Here is a 19,590-nt window from a genome sequence, read left to right as displayed (position 1 = left end):
TAATTTACTAAAACTATAGCTATTAATAACGAAACACTTAATTTACTATAACTATAGCTATTAATAACGAAACACTTAATTTTCTAGAACTACAGTTATTAATAACGAAACCCTTAATTGAGTAAAACTATAGCTATTAAAAACGAAACCCTTAATTTACTAAAACTATAGCTATTAATAACGAAACCCTTAATGTACCAAAAGTATAGCTATTAATAACGAAACCCTTAATTTACTAAAACTATAGCTATTAATAACGAAACACTTTATTTAGTAGAACTATAGCTATCAATAACGAAACACTTAATTTACTAAAACTATAGCTATTAATAACGAAACACTTAATTTACTAAAACAATAGCTATTAATAACGAAACACTTAATTTACTAAAACAATAGATATTAATAACGAAATACTTAATTTACTAAAACTACAGTTATTAATAACGAAACACTTAATTTACTAAAACTATAGCTATTAATAACGAAACCCTTAATTTACTAAAACTATAGCTATTATTAACGAAACACTCAATTTACTAGTACTATACCTATTAATAACAAAGCACTTAATTTACTAAAACTATAGCTATTAATAACGAAACACTTAATTTACTATAACTATAGTTATTAATAACGAAACACTTAATTTACTAAAACTATAGCTATTAATAACGAAACACTTAATTTTCTAGAACTACAGTTATTAATAACGAAACACTTAATTTACTAAAACTATAGCTATTAATAACGAAACACTTAATTTTCTAGAACTACAGTTATTAATAACGAAACACTTAATTTACTAAAACTATACCTATTAATAACCAAACACTTAATTTACTAAAACTATAGCTATTAATAACGAAACACTTAATTTTCTATAACTATAGCTATTAATAACGAAACACTTAATTTACTAAAACTATAGCTATTAATAACGAAACACTTAATTTTCTAGAACTACAGTTATTAATAACGAAACCCTTAATTTACTAAAACTATAGCTATTAATAACGAAACCCTTAATTTACTAAAACTATAGCTATTAATAACGAAACCCTTAATTTACTAAAACTATAGCTATTAATAACGAAACACTCAATTTACTAGTACTATACCTATTAATAACAAAGCACTTAATTTACTAAAACTATAGCTATTAATAACGAAACACTTAATTTAGTAGAACTATAGCTATCAATAACGAAACACTTAATTTTCTAGAACTACAGTTATTAATAACGAAACCCTTAATTTACTAAAACTATAGCTATTAATAACGAAACACTCAATTTACTAGAACTATAGCTATTAATAACGAAACACTTAATTTACTAAAACTATAGCTATTAATAACGAAACACTTAATTTACTATAACTATAGCTATTAATAACGAAACACTTAATTTACTAAAACTATAGCTATTAATAACGAAACACTTAATTTTCTAGAACTATAGCTATTAATAACGAAACACTTAATTTACTAAAACTATAGCTATTAATAACGAAACACTTAATTTACTAAAACTATAGCTATTAATAACGAAACACTTAATTTACTAAAACTATAGCTATTAATAACGAAACACTTAATTTACTAAAACAATAGCTATTAATAACGAAACACTTAATTTTCTACAACTACAGTTATTAATAACGAAACACTTAATTTACTAAAACTATAGCTATTAATAACGAAACCCTTAATTTACTAAAACTATAGCTATTAATAACGAAATACTTAATTTACTAAAACTATAGCTATTAATAACGAAACACTCAATTTACTAGTACTATACCTATTAATAACGAAACACTTAATTTACTAAAACTATAGCTATTAATAACGAAACACTTAATTTTCTATAACTACAGTTATTAATAACGAAACACTTAATTTACTAAAACTATAGCTATTAATAACGAAACACTTAATTTACTAAAACTATAGCTATTAATAACGAAACCCTTAATTTACTAAAACTATAGCTATTAATAACGAAACCCTTAATTTACTAAAACTATAGCTATTAATAACGAAACACTTAATTTACTAAAACTATAGCTATTAATAACGAAACACTTAATTTACTAAAACTATAGCTATTAATAACGAAACACTTAATTTACTAAAACTATAGCTATTAATAACGAAACACTTAATTTACTAGAACTATAGCTATTAATAACGAAACACTTAATTTACTAAAACTATAGCTATTAATAACGAAACACTTAATTTACTAAAACTATAGCTATTAATAACGAAACACTTAATTTACTAAAACTATAGCTATTAATAACGAAACACTTAATTTACTAAAACTATAGCTATTAATAACGAAACACTTAATTTACTAAAACTATAGCTATTAATAACAAAACACTTAATTTACTAAAACTATAGCTATTAATAACGAAACACTTAATTTTCTAGAACTACAGCTATTAATAACGAAACCCTTAATTTACTAAAACTATAGCTATTAATAACGAAACACTTAATTTACTAGAACTATAGCTATTAATAACGAAACACTTAATTTACTAAAACTATAGCTATTAATAACGAAACACTTAATTTACTAAAACTATAGCTATTAATAACGAAACACTTAATTTACTAAAACTACAGCTATTAATAACGAAACACTTAATTTACTAGAACTACAGCTATTAATAACGAAACCCTTAATTTACTAAAACTATAGCTATTAATAAAGAAACCCTTAATTTACTAAAACAAAACTATTAATAACGAAACACTTAATTTACTAAAACTATAGCTATTAATAACGAAACACTTAATTTACTAAAACTATAGCTAGCACTTAATTTACTAGAACTATAGCTATTAATAACGAAACACTTAATTTACTAAAACTAAGCTATTAATAACGAAACACTTAATTTACTAAAACTAATAGCTATTAATAACGAAACCCTTAATTTACTAAAACTATAGCTATTAATAACGAAACACTTAATTTTCTAGAACTACAGTTATTAATAACGAAACCCTTAATTTACTAAAACTATAGCTATTAATAACGAAACCCTTAATTTACTAAAACTATAGCTATTAATAACGAAACACTTAATTTACTAGTACTATACCTATTAATAACAAAACACTTAATTTACTAAAACTATAGCTATTAACAACGAAACACTTAATTTACTAAAACAATAGCTATTAATAACGAAACCCTTAATTTACTAAAACTATAGCTATTAATAACGAAACACTTAATTTACTAAAACTATAGCTATTAATAACGAAACACTTAATTTACTAAAACTATAGCTATTAATAACGAAACACTTAATTTACTAAAACTATAGCTATTAATAACGAAACACTTAATTTACTAAAACTATAGCTATTAATAACGAAACACTTAATTTACTAAAACTATAGCTATTAATAACGAAACACTTAATTTACTAAAACTATAGCTATAAATAACGAAACCATTAATTTACGAAAACTATAGCTATTAATAACGAAACACTTAATTTACTAAAACTATAGCTATTAATAACGAAACACTTAATTTACTAGAACTATAGCTATTAATAACGAAACACTTAATTTACTAAAACTATAGCTATTAATAACGAAACACTTAATTTACTAAAACTATAGCTATTAATAACGAAACACTTAATTTACTAAAACTATAGCTATTAATAACGAAACACTCAATTTACTAGTACTATACCTATTAATAACAAAACACTTAATTTACTAAAACTATAGCTATTAATAACGAAACACTTAATTTTCTAGAACTACAGTTATTAATAACGAAACCCTTAATTTACTAAAACTATAGCTATTAATAACGAAACCCTTAATTTACTAAAACTATAGCTATTAATAACGAAACACTTTATTTAGTAGAACTATAGCTATTAATAACGAAACACTTAATTTACTAAAACTATAGCTATTAATAACGAAACACTTAATTTACTAGAACTATAGCTATTAATAACGAAACACTTAATTTACTAAAACTATAGCTATTAATAACGAAACACTTAATTTACTAAAACTATAGCTATTAATAACGAAACACTTAATTTACTAAAACTATAGCTATTAATAACGAAACACTTAATTTTCTAAAACTATAGCTATTAATAACGAAACACTTAATTTACTAAAACTATAGCTATTAATAACGAAACACTTAATTTACTAGAAACTATAGCTATTAATAACGAAACACTTAATTTACTAAAACAATAACGAAACACTTAATTTACTAAAACTATTAATAACGAAACACTTAATTTACTAAAACTATAGCTATTAATAACGAAACACTTAATTTACTAAAACTATAGCTATTAATAACGAAACACTTAATTTACTAAAACTATAGCTATTAATAACGAAACACTTAATTTACTAAAACTATAGCTATTAATAACGAAACACTTAATTTACTAAAACTATAGCTATTAATAACGAAACACTTAATTTACTAAAACTATAGCTATTAATAACGAAACACTTAATTTACTAAAACTATAGCTATTAATAACGAAACCCTTAATTTACTAAAACTATAGCTATTAATAACGAAACACTCAATTTACTAAAACTATAGCTATTAATAACGAAACACTTAATTTACTAAAACTATAGCTGTTAATAACGAAACACTTAATTTTCTAAAACTATAGCTATTAATAACGAAACACTTAATTTACTAAAACTATAGCTATTAATAACGAAACACTTAATTTTCTAGAACTACAGTTATTAATAACGAAACACTTAATTTACTAAAACTATAGCTATTAATAACGAAACACTTAATTTACTAAAACTATACCTATTAATAACGAAACACTTAATTTACTATAAATAACGAAACACTTAATTTACTAAAACTATAGCTATTAATAACGAAACACTTAATTTACTAAAACTATAGCTATTAATAACAAAACACTTAATTTACTAAAACTATAGCTATTAATAACGAAACCCTTAATTTACTAAAACTATAGCTATTAATAACGAAACCCTTAATTTACTAAAACTATAGCTATTAATAACGAAACCCTTAATTTACTAAAACTATAGCTATTAATAACGAAACACTCAATTTACTAGTACTATACCTATTAATAACAAAACACTTAATTTACTAAAACTATAGCTATTAATAACGAAACACTTAATTTTCTAGAACTACAGTTATTAATAACGAAACCTTTAATTTACTAAAACTATAGCTATTAATAACGAAACACTTAATTTACTAAAACTATAGCTATTAATAACGAAACACTTAATTTTCTAGAACTATAGTTATTAATAACGAAACCCTTAATTTACTAAAACTATAGCTATTAATAACGAAACACTTAATTTACTAAAACTATAGCTATTAATAACGAAACACTTAATTTACTAAAACTATAGCTATTAATAACGAAACACTTAATTTACTAAAACTATAGCTATTAATAACGAAACACTTAATTTACTAAAACTACAGTTATTAATAACGAAACACTTAATTTACTAAAACTATAGCTATTAATAACGAAACCCTTAATTTACTAAAACTATAGCTATTAATAACGAAACACTTAATTTACTAAAACTATAGCTATTAATAACGAAACACTTAATTTACTAAAACTATAGCTATTAATAACGAAACACTTAATTTACTAAAACTATAGCTATTAATAACGAAACACTTAATTTACTAGAACTATAGCTATTAATAACGAAACACTTAATTTACTAAAACTATAGCTATTAATAACGAAACCCTTAATTTACTAAAACTATAGCTATTAATAACGAAACACTTAATTTACTAAAACTATAGCTATTAATAACGAAACACTTAATTTACTAGTACTATAGCTATTAATAACGAAACACTTAATTTACTAAAACTATAGCTATTAATAACGAAACACTTAATTTTCTAGAACTACAGTTATTAATAACGAAACACTTAATTTACTAAAACTATAGCTATTAATAACGAAACACTTAATTTACTAAAACTATAGCTATTAATAACGAAACACTTAATTTTCTAAAACTACAGTTATTAATAACGAAACACTTAATTTACTAAAACTATAGCTATTAATAACGAAACACTTAATTTACTAAAACTATAGCTATTAATAACGAAACACTTAATTTACTAAAACTATAGCTATTAATAACGAAACACTTAATTTACTAAAACTATAGCTATTAATAACGAAACACTTAATTTACTAAAACTATAGCTATTAATAACGAAACACTTAATTTACTAAAACTATAGCTATTAATAACGAAACACTTAATTTACTAAAACTATAGCTATTAATAACGAAACACTTAATTTACTAAAACTATAGCTATTAATAACGAAACACTTAATTTACTAGTACTATAGCTATTAATAACGAAACACTTAATTTACTAAAACTATAGCTATTAATAACGAAACACTTAATTTTCTAGAACTACAGCTATTAATAACGAAACACTTAATTTACTAAAACTATAGCTATTAATAACGAAACACTTAATTTACTAAAACTATAGCTATTAATAACGAAACACTTAATTTTCTAAAACTATAGCTATTAATAACGAAACACTTAATTTACTAAAACTATAGCTATTAATAACGAAACACTTAATTTACTAAAACTATAGCTATTAATAACGAAACACTTAATTTACTAAAACTATAGCTATTAATAACGAAACACTTAATTTACTAAAACTATAGCTATTAATAACGAAACACTTAATTTACTAAAACTATAGCTATTAATAACGAAACACTTAATTTACTAAAACTATAGCTATTAATAACGAAACACTTAATTTACTAAAACTATAGCTATTAATAACGAAACCCTTAATTTACTAAAACTATAGCTATTAATAACGAAACACTTAATTTACTAAAACTATAGCTATTAATAACAAAAACACTTAATTTACTAAAACTATAGCTATTAATAACGAAACACTTAATTTTCTATAACTACAGTTATTAATAACGAAACACTTAATTTACTAAAACTATAGCTATTAATAACGAAACACTTAATTTTCTAGAACTATAGCTATTAATAACGAAACACTTAATTTACTAAAACTATAGCTATTAATAACGAAACACTTAATTTACTAAAACTATAGCTATTAATAACGAAACACTTAATTTTCTAGCTATTAATAACGAAACACTTAATTTACTAAAACTATAGCTATTAATAACGAAACACTTAATTTTCTAGAACTACAGTTATTAATAACGAAACACTTAATTTACTAAAACTATAGCTATTAATAACGAAACCCTTAATTTACTAAAACTATAGCTATTAATAACGAAACCCTTAATTTACTAAAACTATAGCTATTAATAACGAAACACTCAATTTACTAGTACTATACCTATTAATAACAAAACACTTAATTTACTAAAACTATAGCTATCAATAACGAAACACTTAATTTTCTAGAACTACAGTTATTAATAACGAAACACTTAATTTACTAAAACTATAGCTATTAATAACGAAACACTTAATTTACTAAAACTATAGCTATTAATAACGAAACACTTAATTTACTAAAACTATAGCTATTAATAACGAAACCCTTAATTTACTAAAACTATAGCTATTAATAACGAAACACTCAATTTACTAGTACTATACGTATTAATAACAAAACACTTAATTTACTAAAACTATAGCTATTAATAACGAAACACTTAATTTTCTATAACTATAGTTATTAATAACGAAACACTTAATTTACTAAAACTATAGCTATTAATAACGAAACACTTAATTTACTAAAACTATAGCTATTAATAACGAAACACTTAATTTACTAAAACTATAGCTATTAATAACGAAACCCTAATAAAAACTATAGCTATTAATAACGAAACTTAATTTACTAAAACTCTAGCTATTAATAACGAAACACTTAATTTACTAGAACTATAGCTATCAATAACGAAACACTTAATTTTCTAGAACTACAGTTATTAATAACGAAACACTTAATTTACTAAAACTATAGCTATTAATAACGAAACACTTAATTTACTAAAACTATAGCTATTAATAACGAAACTCTTAATTTACTAAAACTATAGCTATTAATAACGAAATACTTAATTTACTAAAACTATAGCTATTAATAACGAAACACTTAATTTACTAAAACTATAGCTATTAATAACGAAACACTTAATTTACTAAAACTATAATTAATAACTTAATTTACTAAAACTATAGCTATTAATAACGAAACACTTAATTTTCTAAACTATAGCTATTAATAACGAAACACTTAATTTAGCTAAAACTATAGCTATTAATAACGAAACACTTAATTTTCTAGAACTACAGCTATTAATAACGAAACACTTAATTTACTAAAACTATAGCTATTAATAACGAAACACTTAATTTACTAAAACTATAGCTATTAATAACGAAACACTTAATTTTCTATAACTATAGCTATTAATAACGAAACACTTAATTTACTAAAACTATAGCTATTAATAACGAAACACTTAATTTTCTAGAACTACAGCTATTAATAACGAAACCCTTAATTTACTAAAACTATAGCTATTAATAACGAAACCCTTAATTTACTAAAACTATAGCTATTAATAACGAAACACTTAATTTACTAAAACTATAGCTATTAATAACGAAACACTTAATTTACTAGTACTATAGCTATTAATAACGAAACACTTAATTTACTAAAACTATAGCTATTAATAACGAAACACTTAATTTACTAGAACTATAGCTATTAATAACGAAACACTTAATTTACTAAAACTATAGCTATTAATAACGAAACACTTAATTTACTAAAACTATAGCTATTAATAACGAAACACTTAATTTACTAAAACTATAGCTATTAATAACGAAACACTTAATTTACTAAAACTATAGCTATTAATAACGAAACACTTAATTTACTAAAACTATAGCTATTAATAACGAAACACTTAATTTACTAAAACTATAGCTATTAATAACGAAACACTTAATTTACTAGAACTATAGCTATTAATAACGAAACACTTAATTTACTAAAACTATAGCTATTAATAACGAAACACTTAATTTACTAAAACTATAGCTATTAATAACGAAACACTTAATTTACTAAAACTATAGCTATTAATAACGAAACACTTAATTTACTAAAACTATAGCTATTAATAACGAAACACTTAATTTTCTAGAACTACAGTTATTAATAACGAAACCCTTAATTTACTAAAACTATAGCTATTAATAACGAAACCCTTAATTTACTAAAACTATAGCTATTAATAACGAAACCCTTAATTTACTAAAACTATAGCTATTAATAACGAAACACTTAATTTACTAGTACTATACCTATTAATAACAAAGCACTTAATTTACTAAAACTATAGCTATTAATAACGAAACACTTAATTTTCTAGAACTACAGTTATTAATAACGAAACACTTAATTTACTAAAACTATAGCTATTAATAACGAAACACTTAATTTACTAAAACTATAGCTGTTAATAACGAAACACTTAATTTACTAAAACTATAGCTATTAATAACGAAACCCTTAATTTACTAAAACTATAGCTATTAATAACGAAACACTTAATTTACTAGAACTATACCTATTAATAACGAAACACTTAATTTACTAAAACTATAGCTATTAATAACGAAACACTTAATTTTCTAAAACTATAGCTATTAATAACGAAACACTTAATTTACTAAAACTATAGCTATTAATAACGAAACACTTAATTTACTAGAACTATAGCTATTAATAACGAAACACTTAATTTACTAAAACTATAGCTATTAATAACGAAACACTTAATTTACTAAAACTATAGCTATTAATAACGAAACACTTAATTTACTAAAACTATAGCTATTAATAACGAAACACTTAATTTACTAAAACTATAGCTATTAATAACGAAACACTTAATTTACTAAAACTATAGCTATTAATAACGAAACACTTAATTTACTAAAACTATAGTATTAATAACGAAACACTTAATTTACTAAAACTATAGCTATTAATAACGAAACACTTAATTTACTAAAACTATAGCTATTAATAACGAAACACTTAATTTACTAAAACTATAGCTATTAATAACGAAACACTTAATTTACTAAAACTATAGCTATTAATAACGAAACACTTAATTTACTAAAACTATAGCTATTAATAACGAAACACTTAATTTACTAAAACTATAGCTATTAATAACGAAACACTTAATTTACTAAAACTATAGCTATTAATAACGAAACACTTAATTTACTAAAACTATAGCTATTAATAACGAAACACTTAATTTACTAAAACTATAGCTATTAATAACGAAACACTTAATTTACTAGAACTATAGCTATTAATAACGAAACACTTAATTTACTAAAACTATAGCTATTAATAACGAAACACTTAATTTACTAGAACTATAGTTATTAATAACGAAACACTTAATTTACTAAAACTATAGCTATTAATAACGAAACACTTAATTTACTAAAACTATAGCTATTAATAACGAAACACTTAATTTACTAAAACTATAGCTATTAATAACGAAACACTTAATTTACTAAAACTATAGCTATTAATAACGAAACACTTAATTTACTAAAACTATAGCCATAAATAACGAAACCCTTAATTTACTAAAACTATAGCTATTAATAACGAAACCCTTAATTTACTAAAACTATACTATTAATAACGAAACACTTAATTTACTAAAACTATAGCTATTAATAACGAAATACTTAATTTACTAAAACTATAGCTATTAATAACGAAATACTTAATTTACTAGAATTATAGCTATTAATAACGAAACCCTTAATTTACTAAAACTATAGCTATTAATAACGAAACACTTAATTTACTAAAACTATAGCTATTAATAACGAAACACTTAATTTTCTATAACTACAGTTATTAATAACGATAAACTTAATTTACTAAAACTATAGCTATTAATAACGAAACACTTAATTTACTAAACTATAGCTATTAATAACGAAACACTTAATTTACTAAAACTATAGCTATTAATAACGAAACACTTAATTTACTAAAACTATAGCTATTAATAACGAAACACTTAATTTACTAAAACTATAGCTATTAATAACGAAACACTTAATTTACTAAAACTATAGCTATTAATAACGAAACACTTAATTTTCTAAACTAAGCTATTAATAACGAAACACTTAATTTACTAAAACTATAGCTATTAATAACGAAACCCTTAATTTACTAAAACTATAGCTATTAATAACGAAACACTTAATTTACTAAAACTATAGCTATTAATAACGAAACACTTAATTTACTAGTAACTATAGCTATTAATAACGAAACACTTAATTTACTAAAACTATAGCTATTAATAACGAAACACTTAATTTTCTAAAACTACAGTTATTAATAACGAAACTAAAACTATAATTTAACGAAACACTTAATTTACTACTATAGCTATTAATAACGAAACACTTAATTTACTAAAACTATAGCTATTAATAACGAAACACTTAATTTACTAAAACTATAGCTATTAATAACGAAACACTTAATTTACTAAAACTATAGCTAAAACTAATAGCTATTAATAACGAAACACTTAATTTACTAAAACTATAGCTATTAATAACGAAACACTTAATTTACTAGAACTACAGTTATTAATAACGAAACACTTAATTTACTAAAACTATAGCTATTAATAACGAAACCCTTAATTTACTAAAACTATAGCTATTAATAACGAAACCCTTAATTTACGAAAACTATAGCTATTAATAACGAAACCCTTAATTTACTAAAACTATAGCTATTAATAACGAAACACTTTATTTAGTAGAACTATAGCTATCAATAACGAAACACTTAATTTTCTAGAACTACAGTTATTAATAACGAAACACTTAATTTACTAAAACTATAGCTATTAATAACGAAACACTTAATTTACTAAAACTATAGCTATTAATAACGAAACACTTAATTTTCTAGAACTACAGTTATTAATAACGAAACCCTTAATTTACTAAAACTATAGCTATTAATAACGAAACACTTAATTTACTAAAACTATAGCTATTAATAACGAAACACTTAATTTAGTAGAACTATAGCTATTAATAACGAAAACACTTAATTTACTAAAACTATAGCTATTAATAACGAAACACTTAATTTACTAAAACTATAGCTATTAATAACGAAACACTTAATTTACTAAAACTATAGCTATGTAATAACGAAACACTTATTAATAACGAAACACTTAATTTACTAAAACTATAGCTATTAATAACGAAACACTTAATTTACTAAAACTATAGCTATTAATAACGAAACACTTAATTTACTAAAACTATAGCTATTAAATAACGAAACACTTAATTTACTAAAACTATAGCTATTAATAACGAAACACTTAATTTACTAAAACTATAGCTATTAATAACGAAACACTTAATTTACTAAAACTATAGCTATTAATAACGAAACACTTAATTTACTAAAACTATAGCTATTAATAACGAAACACTTAATTTACTAGAACTATAGCTATTAATAACGAAACACTTAATTTACTAAAACTATAGCTATTAATAACGAAACACTTAATTTACTAAAACTATAGCTATTAATAACGAAACACTTAATTTACTAGTACTATAGCTATTAATAACGAAACACTTAATTTACTAAAACTATAGCTATTAATAACGAAACACTTAATTTACTAAAACTATAGCTATTAATAACGAAACACTTAATTTACTAAAACTATAGCTATTAATAACGAAACACTTAATTTACTAGAACTATAGCTATCAATAACGAAACACTTAATTTTCTAGAACTACAGTTATTAATAACGAAACCCTTAATTTACTAAAACTATAGCTATTAATAACGAAACACTTAATTTACTAGTAAACTATAGCTATTAATAACGAAACACTTAATTTACTAAAACTATAGCTATTAATAACGAAACACTTAATTTACTAAAACTATAGCTATTAATAACGAAACACTTAATTTTCTAAAACTACAGCTATTAATAACGAAACACTTAATTTACTAAAACTATAGCTATTAATAACGAAACACTTAATTTTCTAAAACTATAGCTATTAATAACGAAACCCTTAATTTACTAAAACTATAGCTATTAATAACGAAACCCTTAATTTACTAAAACTATAGCTATTAATAACGAAACCCTTAATTTACTAAAACTATAGCTATTAATAACGAAACACTTAATTTACTAGAACTACAGCTATTAAAAACGAAACCCTCAATTTAATAAAACAATAACTATTAATAACGAAATACTTAATTTTCTAGAACTATAGCTATTAATAACGAAACCCTTAATTTACTAAAACTATAGCTATTAATAACGAAACACTTAATTTACTAGAACTATAGCTATTAATAACGAAACACTTAATTTACTAAAACTATAGCTATTAATAACGAAACACTTAATTTACTAAAACTATAGCTATTAATAACGAAACACTTAATTTACTAAAACTATAGCTATTAATAACGAAACACTTAATTTACTAGAACTATAGCTATTAATAACGAAACACTTAATTTACTAAAACTATAGCTATTAATAACGAAACACTTAATTTACTAAAACTATAGCTATTAATAACGAAACACTTAATTTACTAAAACTATAGCTATTAATAACGAAACCCTTAATTTACTAAAACTATAGCTATTAATAACGAAACACTTATTTTACAAAAACTATAGCTATTAATAACGAAACACTTAATTTACTAAAACTATAGCTATTAATAAAGAAACACTTAATTTACTAAAACAAAACTATTAATAACGAAACACTTAATTTACTAAAACTACAGCTATTAATAACGAAACACTTAATTTACTAGAACTACAGCTATTAATAACGAAACCCTTAATTTACTAAAACTATAGCTATTAATAACGAAACCCTTAATTTACTAAAACTATAGCTATTAATAACGAAACACTTAATTTACTAGAACTATACCTATTAATAACGAAACACTTAATTTACTAAAACTATAGCTATTAATAACGAAACACTTAATTTACTAAAACAATAGCTATTAATAACGAAACACTTAATTTACTAAAACTATAGCTATTAATAACGAAACACTTAATTTTCTAGAACTACAGTTATTAATAACGAAACCCTTAATTTACTAAAACTATAGCTATTAAAAACGAAACCCTTAATTTACTAAAACTATAGCTAATAATAACGAAACACTCAATTTACTAGTACTATACCTATTAATAACAAAACACTTAATTTACTTGTTTGTTTTTGTTTGTTTTTTGGAATTTCGCACAAAGGTTCTCGAGGGCTATCTGTGCTAGGAAACCCTTAATTTAGCAGTGTAAGACTAGAGGGAAGGCAGCTAGTCATGACAACCCACCGCCAACTCTTGGGCTACTCTTTTACCAACGAATAGTGGGATTGACCGTCACATTATAACGCCCTCACGGCTGGGAGGGCGAGCATATTTGGCGCGACGCGGGCGCAAACCCGCGACCCTCGGATTACGAGTCGCACGCCTTCCGCGCTAGGCCATGCCAGGCCAGCTTAATTTACTAAAACTATAGCTATTAATAACGAAACACTTAATTTACTATAACTATAGCTATTAATAACGAAACACTTAATTTACTAAAACTATAGCTATTAATAACGAAACACTTAATTTACTAGAACTATAGCTATTAATAACGAAACACTTAATTTTCTATAACTACAGTTATTAATAACGAAACACTTAATTTACTAAAACTATAGCTATTAATAACGAAACACTTAATTTACTAAAACTATAGCTATTAATAACGAAACACTTAATTTTCTAAAACTATAGCTATTAATAACGAAACACTTAATTTACTAAAACTATAGCTATTAATAACGAAACACTTAATTTACTAAAACTATAGCTATTAATAACGAAACACTCAATTTACTAGTACTATACCTATTAATAACAAAACACTTAATTTACTAAAACTATAGCTATTAATAACGAAACACTTAATTTACTAAAACAATAGCTATTAATAACGAAATACTTAATTTACTAAAACTATAGCTATTAATAACGAAACACTTAATTTTCTAGAACTACAGTTATTAATAACGAAACCCTTAATTTACTAAAACTATAGCTATTAAAAACGAAACCCTTAATTTACTAAAACTATAGCTATTAATAACGAAACACTTAATTTACTATAACTACAGCTATTAATAACAAAACACTTAATTTACTTGTTTGTTTTTGTTTGTTTTATGGAATTTCGCACAAAGGTTCTCGAGGGCTATCTGTGCTAGCCGTCCCTAATTTAGCAGTGTAAGACTAGAGGGAAGGCAGCTAGTCATCACAACCCACCGCCAACTCTTGGGCTACTCTTTTACCAACGAATAGTGGGATTGACCGTTACATTATAACGCCCTCACGGCTGGGAGGGCGAGCATATTTGGCGCGACGCGGGCGCAAACCCGCGACCCTCGGATTACGAGTCGCACGCCTTCCGTGCTAGGCCATGCCAGGCCAGCTTAATTTACTAAAACTATAGCTATTAATAACGAAACACTTAATTTACTAAAACTACAGTAATTAATAACGAAACACTTAATTTACTAAAACTATAGCTATTAATAACGAAACACTTAATTTACTAAAACTATAGCTATTAATAACGAAACACTTAATTTACTAAAACTATAGCTATTAATAACGAAACACTTAATTTACTAAAACTATAGCTATTAATAACGAAACACTTAATTTACTAAAACTACAGTTATTAATAACGAAACACTTAATTTACTAAAACTATAGCTATTAATAACGAAACTCTTAATTTACTAAAACTATAGCTATTAATAACGAAACACTTAATTTACTAAAACTATAGCTATTAATAACGAAACACTTAATTTACTAAAACTATAGCTATTAATAACGAAACACTTAATTTACTATAACTATAGCTATTAATAACGAAACACTTAATTTACTAAAACTATAGCTATTAATAACGAAACACTTAATTTCCTAGAACTATAGCTATTAATAACGAAACTCTTAATTTACTAAAACTATAGCTATTAATAACGAAACCCTTAATTTACTAAAACTATAGCTATTAATAACGAAACACTTATTTTACAAAAACTATAGCTATTAATAACGAAACACTTAATTTACTAAAACTATAGCTATTAATAACGAAACACTTAATTTACTAAAACTATAGCTATTAATAACGAAACACTTAATTTTCTAGAACTACAGTTATTAATAACGAAACACTTAATTTACTAAAACTATAGCTATTAATAACGAAACACTTAATTTACTAAAACTATAGCTATTAATAACGAAACACTTAATTTCTAGAACTACAGTTATTAATAACGAAACCCTTAATTTACTAAAACTATAGCTATTAATAACGAAACACTCAATTTACTAGTACTATACCTATTAATAACAAAACACTTAATTTACTAAAACTATAGCTATTAATAACGAAACACTTAATTTACTAAAACAATAGCTATTAATAACGAAACTCTTAATTTACTAAAACTATAGCTATTAATAACGAAACACTTAATTTTCTAGAACTACAGTTATTAATAACGAAACACTTAATTTACTAAAACTATAGCTATTAATAACGAAACACTTAATTTACTAAAACTATAGCTATTAATAACGAAACACTTAATTTACTAAAACTATAGCTATTAATAACGAAACACTTAATTTACTAAAACTATAGCTATTAATAACGAAACACTTAATTTACTAAAACTATAGCTATTAATAACGAAACACTTAATTTTCTAGAACTACAGTTATTAATAACGAAACCCTTAATTTACTAAAACTATAGCTATTAATAACGAAACCCTTAATTTACTAAAACTATAGCTATTAATAACGAAACACTTTATTTAGTAGAACTATAGCTATTAATAACGAAACACTTAATTTACTAAAACTATAGCTATTAATAACGAAACACTTAATTTACTAAAACAATAGCTATTAATAACGAAATACTTAATTTACTAAAACTATAGCTATTAATAACGAAACACTTAATTTTCTAGAACTACAGTTATTAATAACGAAACCCTTAATTTACTAAAACTATAGCTATTAATAACGAAACCCTTAATTTACTAAAACTATAGCTATTAATAACGAAACACTTAATTTACTAAAACTATAGCTATTAATAACAAAACACTTAATTTACTAAAACTATAGCTATTAATAACGAAACACTTAATTTACTAAAACAATAGCTATTAATAACGAAACACTTAAATTTTTATAACTAAAGTTATTAATAACGAAACACTTAATTTACTAAAACTATAGCTATTAATAACGAAACCCTTAATTTACTAAAACTATAGCTATTAATAACGAAACCCTTAATTTACTAAAACTATAGCTAATAATAACGAAACACTCAATTTACTAGTACCTATACCTATTAATAACAAAACACTTAATTTACTTGTTTGTTTTTGTTTGTTTTTAGGAATTTCGCACAAAGGTTCTCGAGGGCTATCTGTGCTAGCCGTCCCTAATTTAGCAGTGTAAGACTAGAGGGAAGGCAGCTAGTCATGACAACCCACCGCCAACTCTTGGGCTACTCTTTTACCAACGAATAGTGGGATTGACCGTTACATTATAACGCCCTCACGGATGGGAGGGCGAGCATATTTGGCGCGACACGGGCGCAAACCCGCGACCCTCGGATTACGAGTCGCACGCCTTCCGTACTAGGCCATGCCAGGCCAGCTTAATTTACTAAAACTATAGCTATTAATAACGAAATACTTAATTTACTAAAACTACAGTAATTAATAACGAAACACTTAATTTACTAAAACTATAGCTATCAATAACGAAACACTTAATTTTCTATAACTACAGTTATTAATAACGAAACACTTAATTTTCTACAACTACAGCTATTAATAACGAAACACTTAATTTACTAAAACAATAGCTATTAATAACGAAACACTTAATTTACTAAAACTATAGCTATTAATAACGAAACACTTAATTTTCTAGAACTATAGCTATTAATAACGAAACCCTTAATTTACTAAAAACTATAGCTATTAATAAAGAAACCCTTAATTTACTAAAACAAAACTATTAATAGCGAAACACTCAATTTACTAGTACTATACCTATTAATAACAAAACACTTAATTTACTAAAACTATAGCTATTAATAACGAAACACTTAATTTACTAAAACAATAGCTATTAATAACGAAATACTTAATTTACTAAAACTATAGCTATTAATAACGAAACACTTAATTTTCTAGAACTACAGTTATTAATAACGAAACCCTTAATTTACTAAAACTATAGCTATTAAAAACGAAACCCTTAATTTACTAAAACTATAGCTAATAATAACGAAACACTTAATTTACTAATTTACTAGTAATCTTACTAAAACTATAGCTATTAATAACAAAACACTTAATTTTACTACTTAATTTACTTGTTTGTTTTGTTTGTTTTTTGAATTTCGCACAAAGGTTCTCGAGGGCTATCTGTGCTAAACGTCCCTAATTTAGCAGTGTAAGACTAGAGGGAAGGCAGCTAGTAATGACAACCCACCGCCAACTCTTTGGCTACTCTTTACCAACGAATAAGTGGGATTGACCGTTACATTATAACGCCCAGGCTGGGAGGGCGAGCATATTTTGCAATATGACGCGCAAACCCGCGACCCCGGATTACGAGTCGCATAGCCTTCCGTTCTAGCCGCCATGCCAGGCCAGCTTAATTTACTAAAACTATAGCTATTAATAACGAAATACTTAATTTACTAAAACTACAGTAATTAATAACGAAACACTTAATTTACTAAAACTATAGCTATTAATAACGAAACCCTTAATTTACTAAAACTACAGCTAATATTAACGAAACACTTAATTTTCTAGTAACTATTAATAACGAAACACTTAATTTACTAAAACTATACCTATTAATAACCAAACACTTAATTTACTAAAACTATAGCTATTAATAACGAAACACTTAATTTTCTATAACTACAGTTATTAATAACGAAACACTTAATTTACTAAAACTATAGCTATTAATAACGAAACACTTAATTTACTAAAACTATAGCTATTAATAACGAAACACTTAATTTACTAAAACTATAGCTATTAATAACGAAACACTTAATTTACTAAAACTATAGCTATTAATAACGAAACACTTAATTTACTAAAACTATAGCTATTAATAACGAAACACTTAATTTACTAAAACTATAGCTATTAATAACGAAACACTTAATTTTCTAGTAAGTATAGTTATTAATAACGAAAC

The 19,590-nt window shown here is 23.7% G+C and overlaps 1 protein-coding gene across 1 annotated transcript in view; it reads right to left on the bottom strand.

Annotated features, from left to right (window-relative positions):
• LOC143226986 (glutamate receptor ionotropic, NMDA 2A-like) overlaps positions 1 to 19,590 on the bottom strand; it is a 53,695-nt gene that overhangs the window by 33,591 nt on the left and 514 nt on the right. The window lies entirely within an intron of this gene.

Source organism: Tachypleus tridentatus, chromosome 9 (genome assembly GCF_004210375.1).
Source record: "Tachypleus tridentatus isolate NWPU-2018 chromosome 9, ASM421037v1, whole genome shotgun sequence".
NCBI classification, from domain to species: Eukaryota; Metazoa; Arthropoda; class Merostomata; order Xiphosura; family Limulidae; genus Tachypleus; species Tachypleus tridentatus.
This window is presented reverse-complemented; position numbering and strand designations above follow the sequence as displayed.